At 42.6% G+C, this 17,569-nt stretch overlaps 1 long non-coding RNA gene across 1 annotated transcript; it reads left to right on the forward strand.

The window, feature by feature from the left end:
- Positions 1 to 14,994: 14,994 nt before the first annotated feature.
- Positions 14,995 to 16,892, forward strand: LOC147650377 (uncharacterized). Its single transcript, XR_015276635.1, has 3 exons — positions 14,995 to 15,135; positions 15,480 to 15,554; positions 16,194 to 16,892. It is a non-coding gene; the product is annotated as an uncharacterized LOC147650377 (long non-coding RNA).
- Positions 16,893 to 17,569: the final 677 nt, after the last annotated feature.

Raw genomic sequence — 17,569 nt, forward strand, 5'->3', positions numbered from 1 at the left:
CAAAAAAAGGTTCTTTCCCTTGCTTATGTTTTTAAAAACATAAAGTCTGAGTCAGAAATGTGGAACATAATTGATGTAGCAGACTGGGTTATTTTGTACTTACTGTTTTATCCTACTCTTTTCAAGTTCAGCTGTAAGCCAAGAATCTTGTTTTAGTGGGTAGTCAGAATCCAGCTAACAGGATCTCCAAAAGTAACTGAGGGAATATTTTAATAAACAAGATGTAGATAAAAGGACCTGACACAGTCATAGGCAAATCTTAGTGCCATCCACGCTGACAACAGGTGAGATTTTCAGCACAGAGTGTGACTACAGATAATACCTGCAGAATAGGGAGAAAGGACAGAACTGACCTTTGGAAGAGGAACTGTGATAAACCTGTGAGCTTGTGCTGCAGAGGAGGAGGAAGATGAAACAGACTTGGACTTCAGACTGACCTTAACCTGGGAAATCCTGCATGGTTTGGGTGCCTATAGCCTGTATCACAGCAGCAGTACATGTTATAGTTACCTGATTAGGGAGATTCCCTGTTGCCAGAGAACAATCACACTGCCATCTCTTCACCAAGGGAATTAACATATGGCCTTGGGGACAAGGATCCATTCCTTTCCAGCTCTCAGCCTGACTCCTGTCATCATCTCAGGCATGTCAGATAATCCTGTGACTTTGGTTTCTTTGCTTGTGAGTGGAAATGCCATTAACTCAAAAGGTACCACAACTACTTGAGATGTTCATGCTCCACAGTCAGTAATTTTTAGAATCTCTGACTGTCTTGACAGTGAATGTAATGCTCCCATAAGCATAGTTTAGTACTTCATCTTCCACAATGAGGCAGCTTTGGCTGACTTCTGATACTATTTTGTGAAGAGGTGTGAACTCCTCCCCCCTTTCCAGGTGAGCATTTGAGGTGGGTGGGTACACAGGGAGGGGGTGCATTGCCAGGGAGCTGGACTGCAATACCTATTTCAGTATTTGTGGAATAAGACCTTAGCCCTGGCAGTTATAAATTATTCTCTTAAAACATAGGATCGGCTTAGGACCATAAAGCCTTACTTAGAAATGCTTTTGGGAGTACTTTAAAACAGTAATGGCCACAGCCTTGTATATAGAAAGATATATAAATTTCTTCTAAGAATGTAAATATTCCTAGCTGTACCTACATTGATTCTTACCCTAGTTTTGTATAGAGAAATGCTCGTTATTTGTAAAATTAAGAATAAAACATCTGAAATTATCTTTAAAATTATATACTCTTTTTTTTTTTTTTTTTTCCTATCTTCATGTTTAGAAATATGTCAGTATCTGTTGAAAGGCTGTTGGTATGAAGTTTCATTGTTTAAAAGGCAGTCTCAGATCTCTTGGACTGTCTATAGCCTGGATCCTTGTGTAAGAGGTATGTGTGTACATCCAAATAGCAACAGTTCTGCAGTGCCCAGGAGCCCAGCAAGAGGTGCCAGCAGCACTTGAGCAACCCAGATGTGCTGCCCAGGATCTGAGCAAAATGTAACAAGCCCCTTTAGGATAACCAGCAGGTCAAGAGAGAAGATTCTACCCCTCTACTCTGCTCTTGTGTGACCCCACCTGCCCTGCTGTGTTCAGCTTCTTCTCAATCAGACAGAGCTGGGCTGGCTCTTGCTGTTCCAAAATGGGATGCACAGTCATGGGACATCATCAGAAAATGCACAGATGAACACTTTCTAACACATTTTGTGTTACAGAGTTTTCTTTGTTGTGATTATGGGTGCTTTGGGGTGATTTAGTGATCATTTGGGGGTGCTGAAGAGGATATTGGGGTGATTTTGTGAGATCTTTGGGATTTTACGTTGTGATCTTAGGGGTTTTGTGTGATACTGGGTGGGTTTGTCATGGTTTTGGGGCAATTTTGGGGGTCTTTGTGGGGGGCCAAAGCTAATTATTTTTTGTGATTTTGGGTGACTTGAGTAGTTTTGGAGTGATTTTGGGGGATTTTGAAACCATTTTTAATGGTGCTTTTGGGGCAATTTAGGGAGGCATTTTGGGGTTCTTTTGGGGGTTTTTGCAGGTGCTGAAGCTGATTTTGGGGTGAAGAGAATTTGGGGTTAATTTTAGGCCAATTTTGAGGGATTTGGGGCTATTTTTGGTGTTTTGGGGGTGCTGTAGCTGATTTTGGGGTTATTTGAGGTGATTTTTGAGTTTTTTGGCATGATCTTGGGTCAGTTTTGAGGTTTTTGGGCTGATCTTTGGGCAGTTTCAGTGGTTTTTTGGGTGATTTTGAGGGGTTTGCAGGAACTGATACCAATATTGGGATGATTTCAAGTGATCTTGGGGATATTTGGGGCAAATAAGATTTGGTGGGGACAAAAAATATTTTGGTGTGATTTTGGGTGATTTTTTTGGTTTTTCAAGTGTTTTTTTTAGGTAGTTTTTGACTTTTGGGTATGCTGAAGCCAAATTTGGGATGATTTCAGGTGATCTTGGGTGATTTTGCAGTGATTTGCACTTTCCTTCTCAAATATATATATATATATCTCACAGTCACACAAAGTCTAAAACTCTAAACTAAAACAAAGTGTTTCCAGCTGTAGTTCAGACTGGAAGAACTGCCAGGAGAAAAGGTATTTTCTTACCTTTCCTTTTCCCTGAGAAACTTGATGTTCACAGCACAGTCACTTTCACACAGCTCCAGTGTCACTGAGCCCAAGCAGCTATAGCTCACAGAAAAGTAAATCTCATGACAGAAGACATTCCTAAAGCAGTCATTTCTCCTAGCAGCATTTAAATTGTGCTGAGCATACTGGGACTGTGCACCATCCTTCTCACATGTACCGTCACATTTTTCACTCTCACAGCTCCTTTGCAAACATCTAGAATCAGCCCTTGTCCAATAGCCTCTAGAAGGCAAAGTCACTGTTTCCCCTTGCTGCATGTAAGTCACATCAAACTCACCAGTGCACTCTGTATATCCACTCTCTGCTGTGCTGTCTGTCGTGTTCTCTGGATCTCAGTGCCTAAACACAAGGGCAATCACTTTCATGTAGAGCTGGAAGAGGAATAAGTGGCTGCACGAGTAGCTGTCCTTGGACTAGGAGGTGAGCGAGTGTAGCAGCCACGCTCCTCCAGCAGCTGTGCACACCAGCTGCGTGCTCTGTGGCTCCATTCTTCACCTTTTTATCCTGTCACACTTCCATTCTCCTGGAGGGGAATCACTGTCATCTTCTCTCACAGAACACTGCCAGCAGCAAAGCGCTCCTGCGCATTGCTTCTGCCAAAACACGCGCTTTCCTCCTGAGTGCTGTGTAGCCCCCACCTTCTGCCTCTCTTGTCTGAATCTAAACAGAAATTTCCTTGGCTCCATATCGCACAGAGAGCTGTGCCAAGACAACAAGCTTGCCCCTGAAAATTGTGGAAACTTGTATTTGCACTGTATTCAAGGTCCACTTTCCTTCCTGCATACCATGGAATCACAGCGCTCTCTTCACGGTCCTTCTCAGCTGCAAGTACCAACCACAGACGATACAGCCTTGCCAAGACTAAAAATTCAGAGATGTCTCATACAGGAAAATGTACCAGGACAAAAACACGTTCTTCATGTCCCCTTCTCACCACCCAGACTGTGGTGCTGTGTTGAATGTCTTGGCCATAGAATGACAAATCCAGCAAGTGTATCTCTCCTAGCACATTTCCCCTGAGCGAGAGCTACACGGAAAATTTGCACTCAGTGAAAGAGAAAGCGAACTAGAATTGGCCTCCGGGAGAAGGAAAGTGCCTCACGCTACAGAAGGCGATGAGTGAAGCTGCAGGGCGCTGTGCTGCTGTGCACAGCCTACAGTGTGCGAGAGCACCGTGCCTGCCGCTTCCCTGCTGCCAAATTCATCTTCGCATCGCAAGCGGGACCAGCAAAGCTCTTGCCTTTTTCCTGGGCACTGTAAGCGCTCACCAAAACAGCCGCACTGTGGCGGTGTCGACTCGCAAAAGGAGGAAACACACCGAGCCAAGCTCGAAACCACCCCAAGGACAGAGAGAAAAGCTAGAAACACCCCTGCTCTCGAATCAACGGCGTCAGGACAGAAAGATTTGGCTGATCTTCCCCTTCCAAGTACTCTTCTTTGTCCCATGTTCAAAGGGCAACACGAACTCCTTTACCCTAACAAAGCTTTGCACTCTCCCAGAGTCCACAAACAAACTTGAAAATATCTGGCAAAAACAGAGCTCACAGAAGTGCCAGCTGAGAAAACTCTTGCTGCTCACAATTTTAACTGCACCCATCAAACTGAGAGCACACACCCTGCTCTCCACACTTTCCTTCTCAGCTCTAGGTACCATCCTAAGCCTTCAGTCTCACAGAGTCGGGATCCAAACAGAACAGGAGTGGGGACTGCTCACAAACTAAAGCTGCCAGGACAAAAAGCTCAAGAACCTGGTGTTTGCATTCCCACTGACTGTCCAACATCACTAACCCAGAGAACTGCATATTGGGAAAAGCCTTTAAATTCACTGAGTCCATCCAAAGTTTGCATCCAAACTTTCTTTCATTGCCAAAGAGAGGAAGTAGAAGCCCATCTCAAAAGAAATGGCATCCCCTCCTCCAAAACACAAAACATCCAGGGACTGGTCCCATACAAAGGTGCCAAAGGACTGGTACTAGGCATTACCTGCCCAGGGCACTAGATCAGTCACACATAAAGCTTCAGCATAGCTGCTTACCTTGAGAGAATGTGAAAAAGGAAGTGTGAAAAAGGAAATGTGACAAAGGAAGTGTGCTGCCAGAATTTCACAGAGGCCACCTCTGAGAAGTGGGAACTGCATGCCAAATTCAATTTTTCAGGAGGTCACCTTCCAAAGATGGGTACCAACTCCATAATTGTACGAATTGAGGCAGTGCTTTCACACAATGACAGAAAGTTGTTGCTGCTGTTGACCTGCACAACACAACTTCTTATCTGCACCTCCAACACTGGGCTTACGTGCTTTCCTTCCCATGAAAAAACATTGCCATTCTCCTGCTGGAACTTAGCACACAGAAGTTGCATACCACTTCCAGTACTGAATACATCCAACATCTGCTCCTACACAGAAGGGGCCAGGAGAGAAATGTCTTGCTGGACTATACCTTCCCATGGTACCTCAACATCTGTGCTACCAATATTGGCACAGTATCTTTTACTTCTCAAGGAAAGGCACTCTGAGTCTCTGGGCCATGCCTTGCCTTCAGTACCTTGCCTAGTTTTTCCTAGCCTACCCCTGCTTTGTTTGCTTGTCTATGTCTGCCTTGCCTGGCCCTACCTACATCTTCCCCACTCTGCTTTGCCTGGTCTACTGCTCTTTACCTTGCCTTCCATGCAGGCAAGGCACTGCAAACCAAATGTCAGCAGTTGTGGGCAAGTTAAGAGAGAGGTAGGCAAGGCCAGAGCAGTGAGGGGAAAACAAATGGAGTGGTAGGCGAGAGACGGCCCAGAAATTGTGGGTGAGGATGGGCAGAGGAAGGTAAGCTCAGTGATGGGTAAGCCAGGCAGAATCAGGAAGGGCTAGGCACGGCAAGGCCCGAGAGGAAGGCAGTAGGCAGGTCAAGGGTGGGGCTTGGGCATGCAAGGGAATGCAGGGCTAGGAGGGTTAGCTGGCCAAGGCAAGGAATCTGTTGGGGTGCCTAGGCAAGGTGACAGGTCCATTCAAGAATTGCTGGTACGTGAAATCAGCCTGGACAGACTGCTCTGTCTGGCCTTGATCTCACATGGGCCATCTCTAATCTGCACCTAAAACACTTGGGCTAATTGCTTTCCTGTGTATGCAGAAGAGCTGTCGTTCTGGTCCTGGAGCCCAAGGTAAAATGTGAATTTCGTGTCCGAAATTCAAGGCATGTAAGGAGAGTTGCCAGACCACAGCTGCCAGGACAGATGGGTGTGCCTGCATGTGATCTCCTCTGGGCTTCTTCTCACAGGCTCCTGAAACACTGGGGACACGTGGAAGCCTTGAGAGTCCTAGGGGGAGCCGGCAGGGGAAGGCTAGTTGAAGAAATTCCACAAAAAGAGAGGTATTGAATTCCAGGTGGGGGATGAGTGACCAAGTAAATGCAAGGAACTGGATTGGAAGGAAGGGTAAAGGAATGACATGGATGGGTAAGGAAAGTAAAGTAAAGGAATGGTCAGGAATGATAAGGAAGTACAAGGTTGGGTAGGAAAGGCAAGGCCTAAGGGAGGGGTAGGCAATACAGTGGGTGTCTTAGAGGAAAAGTCATGGCAAGGCCAAGAGAAAAGCAGCAGAGAAATCAAGGGGGATGGGTGAGTGTGGCTGAGAAAGAAAGAAAGTGCATTGCTCCCCTGAGCGTGTGCATTTGTGTGTATGTGTGTGTGAAGTCTGAAGAATGTAAAGAGAAGAAAGCTGTCATTGGCAGAGAGAATGGACATTTTAGAACATAAGTGGCAATGTCCAAGCAACCTCCTGGCACATCTGTGTGTGTGAGATGTAGCCAGAAACTTCTTTGTTTAGATCCAGACTGCAAGTGGAACACAGAATGTGACAGTGCAGATAGCTGAGCAGGAAAACACGTAGCATCAGCATGTTTTCACAGAAGCACTTTGGCTGTGTGAGAAGGAAATGGACGTGTGGGACTCTGGCAGTATGACACTACACTCAGCTGAGAAGCAAAGCAGATTTCTTCAGGGCATGCTCTGAAAATGAGCTGCATGGAAAAGGCAAGGGGCAGGTCAGCAAAAGCTTTCTGTCCTGGCACAGCAAGGTTTGAAGTGGAACTGCTGTTAGGTTTCATTACGGACTCTGTGACACTGAGAGGATTTTTTCGTGCTTTTCCACGTAGCTGAGGAGGCAAGTGAAAATCCCTGTATGTCTGGCAGGTTTGTAGGCTGGAAGGGGAAGGTGAAGGCCAGGCCTGGCTTCTGGCTGTAGGACTTGTTGGAAGGAAGCAGCTGCTTGTTGTTCTGAGCTTTTAGGGATCTGTGAGAGTCTGAAAGACTATGCTGGTGCCTAATTAAACTAATAATTTTTGATCATCTGGCTAAATCTATTACAAAAACCAGGACTAGGATTTTGCCCCCTTCACCCCAGTTTTTTCACCTTTTCATTGAGCAGCTTTTTTGAGGATACTGTGAAATGCCTTGTCTTGAAAGCTAGAATTGCCTTGGTTCACCATCTAAGAAACATGGAAAACAGCTGAAGTCAATTTTGGAATTGGCCTGACCAGAGCTGGTGTTTCATTACCTGAAATTACCATTGCAAATATTTGCAAGAACCACCATGTCATCATAGTGCAAACATGTGAAATACAGTAGCAGCCTAATCTTATTTTCCTTGGATTCATTGGAAATTTTATTATTTACTGAAAGAGCAAACATCAAACGCAAGAAGCTTAATAATCCAAGCTAACTCACCGTTGTGCAAATAGCACTTGGTTAATTCAAGGTTCCATTGTAACATGGAATGGCTCTGCACAGGACAATGGAAATCTCGTTCTTCACAGCGGGAGAAAACTTTTCTACCACAGAAACTCTGCAAATAATCCATCACACACCTCAGTGTGCTGCTGCTGGTCAAAGATGGGTCTCTGTGTCCATGATACTCCCAGGGCTCAAGGCCCCACGTAATTCCCCACCTTATAGAGAAACAAGTCAAGCATAAATTCACTTCTCCAGACAGCTCACTGAAACCAGACTCCATGGAGCTCTGAGCTCACAGCATCACACAGGGCAATTCTGTCCACAGATAGGTTTGGTTTTAATGAATCCAGAACAAAGTTGCATTTTTATAGTCTTTGGCTCATCTAAGATATTTTATGTAACACAGCAAGAATAAATTTGTTTAGACAATGATAAATAACAGGGGGGATAATGTACATTTTGCTGCTATCTTCCATTAAATAAATGCTAGCCAAATACCTCATCAACTCTTACTGTGAAGACAGACTTCCAGAATGGTAGAGAAATTTTGAATCTTTACAAGGCCCTTGTACCATGTGTCTTGATAAATTTCTGTGCAGATCCTTTCCTTCAACAGAATTTTTTTTGCACCATTAGCCCACACTGCTGAACTGAATCCAGTACAAAAGCAGTTCCCTTTTAATTTGAATGGTCATAAAAATGCAAATTAAATAAAAGCATTTTATAGCAGCAGGAAGATTTTATATGTAGCTAGCGAATCATAGAAGATGTATATTTACAGATTAAATTAAATATTTATATTTAATGTTTTTAAAAACATTACAAGAATGACAGACAAAAAACATAGCTTAGTAAACTACAAATATAACTCTAAATCACACAGTATCTTGAAAGGTGACATGAGAAAGAACAAGAGGAAATAACAAAAAAAAAAAAAGGAAACCAAAGGAAGTCAGAAATAAGGCATAATAACCTCTCATCCTTTTCTTTTTACTGCAGTATCTTAGAAGTACCTTAGAGTCTCTTAAAAGTTATGTAAGGAGAAAACTGTTCCAAGAACAATTGTGGAATCTGGAAAACTGTGCTATCTGAACTTAATAATCTGGTTTACTTTTGCGACGATTTAATCTGCATGCAATGCGTAAGGTATGTTTTGCATATTCAAAAAACAATTTAAAACTATTTTCAAATTGAAGGGACTACTTTTTGTTTGTTTTGAATTACTTGGTTAAATATGGCATCCATTAAAACACTGCATATAATAAAAAAAAATTTTATTATGTAGCTGCCAACAGCAAAGGAGGAAAGCATTTTGTGTGCTTAATAGTGTAAAGTATTTTAGAGTGCTTTTGTTACTAGTTTAAAAGGTTAGAATATGTGTAAAATATGCTATCTGGGGACTTAAAATTAATGAATTTTAATTAACTTGCTTTGCTGTAAGTAGGCTAAATTACATGATCTTTTAAAAAGTATTCTATTCCACATGCTGATTCCCAAGTAGATTAATAACCCTTAAGCACAACATGGAAGAGGGATACAGCATAAAAGATGAAGCAACACTGCTGACAGCAAAAGGCTAATGAGTAACGTTTCAGAGAGAGGTATTTTGTGGGGGGGAAAAAAACCCAACTCTTAAATATTTAAAATAATAGTTACATTTAAAAATAAGAAAACTATCAAAAACCTTTTATTTCTAGATGCATTACCAGAACAAACTGTACCAGAATTAATGACACTCTTGATTATGACAGCAGAACTCTACCGTGGATACCCTTTCTCTTGCAATATTCCTGGAGAAATTAAGCCTTTGCTAGAAATAAATAAAAATTAGATTAAATATTGGACTTAATTTGAAAGACTATGTACTAAAGGCCAAACAGTTGTAATAGTAATTAGTGAACTAAAGGTTAAATCAATACAGAATAACATAGGTCAAAGATGACTTGTGCCCTAAAGTTCTCACAGCAGACTGTACAAACCTCTATTTTTGTGGGTTTGTTCTATCCCTTTAGATGTACCTTATACTTATCTCCACAGTATGAGAATGTTTGTGACAAGATTGAATGACCTCATACAACTTTCTGCAAGTAAAGAAGGAGAAGCCAGGAAAGAGAGGCAAAATTGCTAATTGCAGATGGAAAGAGGGAGGCAGATTAAACAAAAAGAGAAAAGTAATTATTAAAACTTCCAATATTTCCTGTGAAAAGCAAAGGCACAGTCAAGAAAGAAGAACTGCTAAATCATCAATAGAAAGGTGCAATTTATCCAGTTCAAGTATTTTGTGGTGCATTCCTTGCTATTTTCTCATGCCAAACAGCTTAACCATTGAAGGTTAACCCTTTTCTCTTTCTGTACTACAGCTGGAAAGGTCCCTGTGTCACTGCTGACAAGCTGCAATTCTCAGAGGTGCCCAGCTGAAAGTCCTATATCAACTGATTTGCTATCTAGCTTTAATATGGCAGGACTTCAACCACTTTCATTTTCAGCAACTCAAGTATCACAGCCCTAATATTCTTTGCCCCTTGAATGGTCACTCTTCTTGGTAAATGGCATCTGCAAGCACCTGAAACTATGCAGAATTTGCACTATTGGATGATACCAAATGAGTCACACCAGCTGATTAACTAGGGCACACAAAGCAGAAGGGGAATGAGAATTTAAGAAGAGAGTTTATAAGAAGAGAGGATCTACTTTTTTCAAGTCTTAAGTAACAGTGAAACCAGCAACAGTGCTAACACCTTAGAAATCAAAATTAACACAAATTCTTCTAGGGGTAATTCTTGCAAAAGACAAAGACATCCTTTTGTGTTCAAAGGCCTGGGATATTTAGCTTTTGAAAATCAACTCATTTGCAAGTGTAACTGCAGAAGGGAGCCACCATTATTGTAGTTAATTCTATAACCCTTAGTGGGAATCTATCCTTGTGATGCACATTTCAGTCTCATTTTATAAGAAAAGAGGCATTGATGAGTAGCTTCAGTGAAAAACATCCTAAATGTCCTCTGAATAGAATTAGGATCCAATAGAGTGAACTATTTCAGGAATGCCTGAGATATTGACTATGATGAGATCCCTTCTAAGATGTTCACTTAAGGTATCAAATGCTCCATCCAAATACTTTCAGATTAGTCAGAGGAGAAAAGCAAACTTTTTTTATAGTCCTTTGGGAAGATGGGGCTTGCAGGGGATTTGTGACCTTCTGGTATTTTGCCTACATTCCAAGAAAGAGTATTAAAAACTGAAACAACCTATGGAAAATGAAATCATTGTGAATGTGAAGGTCCAGTGGCAATTTTAAAAAGGAACCCATCAAAGCTCTTTAAATCCCAACACACATGTTGTGAGTTGGCAGTGTATGCCAGTTTTTACCAAATCAGACCAAAAATGCAGATCACAAAAAGAGGCCTTTAGGTCAGTTATAAGCAGTATGAAATAGGAAAGCATCAATCTAAGAGCATATCAAGTGCTATAAGAAATGTCTGCATTCTTATTGACATAAACAGAAATTTGCAATGAGTCTATGAAAATTAAAAACTAGGCAAAAGAAAGGGGGAGTGATGAATTCTCTGGGATAGTGCTTCCTCATAGAGATTTTCAAAACATAGGGGTGGTATCATCCTTTAATCCAAAGGAAGGTATTAAAATGACAGTAAAGGAAACAAAATGTGAGAAAGACTCTGGGCAGCATACTTACAGATAGAAATAGTGCTGATATACTGAGAAAACTGGCACCAATGCAGCAGCATTCTTACCTCTTGATTTATCTTCACAGATGTGCAGATTCTGACCCTACCAAGGCCATTATCAGACCTGGATTCAACTGGCCAAATGCTTGAAGGCACAAGTCTGGAGCAAGGGATTCCTTCTACCTAACATGACATAAAGCCTCTGCTGAATTAATTCATCCCAGTTTAATCCATGTGTTGAGAAGGTCTCTGCCTTCCTGGAACCACCTGATGCAATTGGAATTTGAAGTTTTTATGGAAATTGGAGTTTTTATGAATTTGGAAAATAGATCTCATATTCCCATAGGCACAAGTACATGAGTGTATACATTGTATCTTAATTATCTTAATTAGTCTTCCGGGGCTGTTAGACTTTTTTGAGGAGGTTTGAACCATGGATCTGTTCTCACACCAAGCTTTGGGTCTTAGCTACCTGTGGGACTCCATATAGATTTATTATCCTAAAAACAGAGTACAGTACACTAGTCAGATATTATTTAGAGATTATTTGGATGCTGTACTGCAAATTAAATTAAGGGTGTTAAAAAGGAATTTAAATAAAACATGTTTTGGAAAAGGAGAATGCCTATTTTAGTATTTAAGTATCCTCAAAGGTGTTGGCAGGAGAAATTTCTCCTTTGTACATGTAACACATATGCCATTATAACATATGCTCCTTTCAAGCATATGGTTCACATATGATATTTTCAGGCTGAGTGTCATACTGGGATACAGCAAAAGTCAAATTTTAGATAGTAAGCTGGAAGAAACCCTATTTTGTAGTGGATAAAATGCACCTCTGGATTTTTCAGTTCTTTCCTGCAGTGTTATGAATACCTTTATAAAAGGTATCATGGCTAATGAGCTAAAAAAAATACAACCATAAGAAAAGGAAAAAAACAAAAACAAGCAAACAAAAACAAACAAACAAACAACCCCCCAAACACCCCAAAAAACCCCACCCCTGTGGCTGTGGTATGTTAATTTCATGTTTGTGGTTAATATTTCCCAGGCTGCTTCAGGGTGACAGTAAGTTCAGTCATCACACCGCCTCTCACCAGAGTCTGCTGCTGTTTCTAAATTACTCTGATAAAAGACTGTGAAAAATGAACCTGTGGTAAATTGCAACATCCTTGTTATGTGTTTTCAGATGGGGACACAACACAATAATCAGTGTGCTCAGGTCACGCTCAGCACTCCCCACAGTGGATGCAATCCCCTGAGTTCTGCTGTGATTTACCTGCATGTCCCTGCATTTCCAGCTGTGCTGCTCTCCTCCTTTGCACTAGAAATCTTGCATCAGCTCATGGTTATGGAGACACCAGACTTCTCTTTGAGGGAAGGTAAAAAGCTGTTCTGGGTAGAAGTCCCCATCCACTGACCACAGGACCTCCAGCAGTTCCCAGTGTTCCAGTATAAGGCTTTGAATGGGAGACTTTGCAGTGTTCTAGGCCTAAGTGGATGGGGCTCTGAATCAGCCTGCTCTACAGGAAGATGTCTCTGCCCATGGTGGGGTTTGGAATGAGATGGTCTTTGAGGTCTCTTCCAGCCCAAACCATTCTGTGGTCCTATGAAGCAGCAGATAGGTGAAAATGTGAGTTAAAAACTGGTAGTGAGGAAACGCTTGCAGTAAAACAGCCTCTCCAAATATGTCTTTAATCGAAGTAAATCACCACAAGTTATTATAGGAAGAAGTGGGGAGTCCCTGCTTGCAGAGTTGTCAGAAATTAAACCAAGCCCAGTCTCTGTGGGTGTAGCTGGGTGTGCTGGCTGTTGTGGTGCTGGGGTATATTTAAGTGGTTTATTTATATGTAAATATAAGAAAGCAGAAACATAAACCCTCCTGTGTATTTGGCTATTCTAAAATAAACCCACACAACCACATATTTTGAGGGAGGTATTGCAGATGCTACAACCATATCAAGCAGGAGTATCCCTGCTGGCAGCCTGCTGTTTTTGCATGAGAGGGAAAATTCTCTCCTAAATAAGAAGTGTCTCATAAATCAGTATTCACATGATGATGTTTCCATCAATCTGGGCTCTGGCTCAAACCTCTCACCTTCCCACCCATTATAAAGCAGGAATGATTGTGCATGAAAGGAGGTGCCTGGATGTGAAACTAGCTGAGAAATATCCCAGTCACTTCTCTTTTCCCATCAGTAGATATTCTTCAGTTCCTGTTTCCTAATATTGTCTCTTTCACCATCTCCAAGCCCTCTCCAGAGTTGCTTGCCAAGGATTCCTGAGCCTTGGACAAAGACATACTTGAGCTATTTTAAATGAATCTCTGATGTTCCTATTGCATTTTGTCTTCAAAAGGGTGTTTATTATCCTTTCTACATAATTTCTCCCTCTTCTATGACTACAAGCAATACAAGCTAGAGTAAGACATTTACACTATGCAGGGCTCTGGCCACAGCTCTTGAAGGGCTTTTCCACCCAAAGTGATGATCCTATGGAAGTGGCAGGTCTGTGGTACCTGGCTCCTGAGTACTCAGCCAGTCCCACAGCAGCCTGATCATGAGCAATTGTCCCCAAAAGCCCCACTGACATCTGCAGATATTATTTTCAGAGCTGTAAGGAAAAGGAAATAGGAAGTAAAGCTGCTGTAATGCATTTTTGCATGTTTCAGTGTGGTGGTGTTTACTTTGTGAAAGTTGTTTTTTTTCCATTTTCTTTTGAGTGTTGTAAGCAGTGTCTGCAGCTCTTCAGCTGAGCTCAGCGCTGGCGTTTTCCACGGTGCAATTGACCCAGGGGCATTTCTTAGTGGCTGCATCCTGCCATCACCAAGGCTTTGCAGTGATGTTATTTAGCACAGGGGGAAGGGAAAGGAGCCAATAGATCCATTTATCTGGAAGCAGGGCTCCCAAGGGCAGCAGAGCCAGGCTGGAAGCTGGAAGCACATCAGCTCCTCTCTGCAAAGGTACTCTGATATAATTTGAAATTTTTATTGCTTGTTACCCAAGAGTAGAAGTGGTTGAGAGATACCAGAAGTGCAGTCCTGACAATGGGGATGCACTGGTTTGCTGATATCCTGGGGTTGGAGAGAAGACCTCAAACTAATTTACTGGGACACTGGAGAAGAATTTAGGGCAGGTAAACCTAGACCCTGTAGTTTTATTAAATCTTGATCAGGCAATTCCATCTAAAGAAGTTTGTATATTGTTTGAACTGCAAGTGGCTTAAAGCTGCTGCAGTCATTCTTGGGTTTAATTCTGTTTTATCCTCTGAAGATCAGTGAAACAGTGCAGTGGGTGCTGCAAGCCATTATGGGCTGACATGAATCAAACCAGTTTAGGAGCAGTGCTGAGGCCTGTGAAAAGCAGAGGAGAGCAAGGAACACATTCTGGTGGAGCTGCCTGCACAGATGTGTTTCTGGCACAGTAAGTGTTGCATTTCAAAATGAAACTTTTTGTTTTGGTTAGGTTTTATTTTGGTTTTTCTTCATTCATAGTGGAAGACAAATTCTACAGATTCTCAATTTTCCTTTTCTATTTTTTCTTTCTTCCACATTTCCTGCTTTCCCTGTCTTTCACTGCACATGTTCTTTTTTTTTCTGTGCTTATTTTTCCTGTTCCTCTGTTCCAATGGAGGGCAGGCAATGTCTACCATGTATGAATGGGAATATCATGCAAAAAAACCAAGGCACCAACTTCCTCTGTCTAACTCATCTGTGCCAATTACCCTCCACTCCTATATTCTTCAGTAGGAAATGAGGAATTGTCTACTGTGGCTTATTCTAGCAATAATGCATATTAAAATTGCCTTCACAGAACTTTTTCACATTTTATAGAGGGCAAGGGGCCTCTTGGGCTTTAGTTCTTGCATCTAGATGGTTTGAGAAAATAAATTCCTGAGAAATTGAAAGCACTTGTGATCCCAGCTGTGTTACATCAGAGCCCAGAGCAGGCTGGGCTTCTTAGGGCTCTGCAGAAATGATGGCTGTGCTCTCCTCATTGTCTCTCTGGAGCCAGAAACAGCAAAATGGACCTCTACATCTTCCAACAATAGTCTCAGCCTGTGAAAGCAATTCCCTCCTTCCAGTTCAGTCACAGCTTTTGATCTGGTACTTCTTGGTTTGGGCAAGGAGTGTGTTTTTTATTACTGATGTTTCATGATTCCTTGGATAATAAATTTAGAATCCTTGGGGTTTTTTTGGAGTGTGATAAAGCAGATATTAAGCCAACACTTTAGTGTACAGAATGCCACATCTGGTGTGGAAGGCTTTGGTAGAAATGCCATGTACATTCTGCTGGGTTCACCTCTTCTTTTGGAGCTGATATGGATGGGTTCACCTGGGAGCTTTATGCTGTTCAATTTGTGTAGTAAAGAAACATGCAACAAGTGAGGGAACAGACACTGATAGCAGTATTCTCGTGTCTGGCAGGAGTGGAAGAATAGGAGACTTACCATAAACCTTAACTGAAACATCACCAAAATCAAACAGGAAAACAGCTCCTCTGTAAGTATGGTCTGAAGCTGGCTGCTGATTCAAGAAAGATGATAAGCAAGTGGTAAATCAGTGCACTGAGCAGGAGGGGGAAAGCAGAGAGCTTCTGGTGGACTGCAGTATTTGCAAGGATCTGGTTTCTGTATGAAGAACATGGCAGAATTAGTTTTGTAATATAATTCATATGGGAAGAGACCTTGGGAGGGCTGTACTCCATCATCCTGCTCGTGGTCAGCCACTAGGTCAGACCAGGTTGCCCTGAGCTGTTCCCAGTCTGAGAAACCTCTCATGAGCTGTCCTGCTCTTTGGCTGACCATGCAGGAAGAAACATCCCCTGGCTTTTATTTCAACTTTTTCCCCCCTTGTCCCCCTTCTCTTTTATGCTCCTACCATGCACCCTGGGCAGAGCCTGGGGCTGTTCCCTCAGTAAGTCCCTGGCAGAAGAGTGTTATGAGCCCCCAAAGCCTCTCCTTCTCCAGCAGAACAACTCCTCTCTCAGCCAGGGCTCAGTGCCCTGGTTGTGCTGGTGGCTTCAGAATTTTGGGGGCTTTATTCATTTTTGCATACTTATCCATTTTGTCAGTGTCTTCCTTATATTGGAATGACACAAAACCGGGCACAGTGTTCTAGGTGTGGTCTTCTGTATTCTAGGTAGAGGGGAGAATCCCTCCCTTCTCTCTTCTGGGTGTGCTTCTCTTGGTGTATATCCATATGGAGGCCTGAGGAGAAAAGGCTGTGTGAACTGGAGACCCAAGCAGGAATTAACTTGGTAGCCCCAGACCACAATGGCTACTGGCCCTTTTGGGTATGGAATTGGTGGGGTAGTCAATGAGGGCATGGAAGGATAATAACAAAAATAAATGATTCTGCAGAGATCAGCCTGCCATGAGCTCATGAGTTACAGCTGAGTCATTTCCCACTGGTCAGCTGTAGGGTGAAAGGATTGGATAAATCAATGGATAAAGGGGGAAAAGGAAGCATGTTCTTGGTTCCTCAGACATGGCCTTACCTGATGCCCACAGACACTTCTGGCAGCGCTGCTGCAGCAGCAGCATGAGACTGCACATTATAGAAACTCTTGGCTAGAAAGTAATTTAGGGTAAATCCACACTGGCTACACAAACATTTTTGCTGCTGCCTCCCCAAGCAAGACAACAAGTTTTCAATTACAGAATCACAAACAGATACATAGGACACACCCTGATTTATGCATTAAATACCAGGAAAGGCTGAAGTTCTGTTTGTCACTTAGCAGACCGTGACGGTTGCTCCAGCATGTGAAATATTTCATGCCTGACACCTCAGTTCAGGAAATGGTGGTTTGCTCAGCAGAGGTGCAAGAGGCTGCAAGCTGTTATCAAGTGTAGCATGAGACTTTCTCATAGTTTTTCTCAATTTTCTGAGTTTATTTTCCAGAGCAGAAAGGTGTGCTGGGCTCCTCATGGTGCACAGTGGGGTACCCCAGCAGGCACTTGTGAGCTTGGGGTGCCTGCAGCAGAGGATGTGTCCTGAGCTCAAAGTCCTTGAGTTTTTTATTGAGTTTTGACACTGTAACAAGTTCATTTTTCCTACAGAGCTGGGCTCACATCCTGCAGATCTCAATGGCTGAGGTTCCTATTCCTCAGATGCAACCTGAGGTTTGCTGAACCGCAGCAAGTTCATTGTGAAACTCTGCCACAAAGGTGGCTCAGCTGCCAATAGGTTCTTGTTCTGTGAAGGGGTTGAAGTTGAGCCCTTGTAGTCCCTTTCCTAGCCACAGGAACAGGTCTGTGCCAAGTGTGTGCTGTGTCCATCCTGTGTGTGGGAGGGCACCTGTGGGTTTCCTGCACATCCTCTTCACTTTGCAGTGGTAAGGGCAACACCTGGGTCCTTGCACTCATATCTCACCAGGTCCTGCTCTGAAAGCAAAAAGAAGCAAACTGGAGGACCAGCATCTTCTTCCTTGTCTTTATAAATGCCATGTGAATAGGTCATGGTGAAGGTGGCTCCTTCCAGCCGAGGCTGTGTGAGGTGGGAGTGCAGCCCCT

Source organism: Cyanistes caeruleus, chromosome 15, assembly GCF_971803275.1.
Source record: "Cyanistes caeruleus chromosome 15, bCyaCae1.hap1.1, whole genome shotgun sequence".
NCBI lineage: Eukaryota > Metazoa > Chordata > Aves > Passeriformes > Paridae > Cyanistes > Cyanistes caeruleus.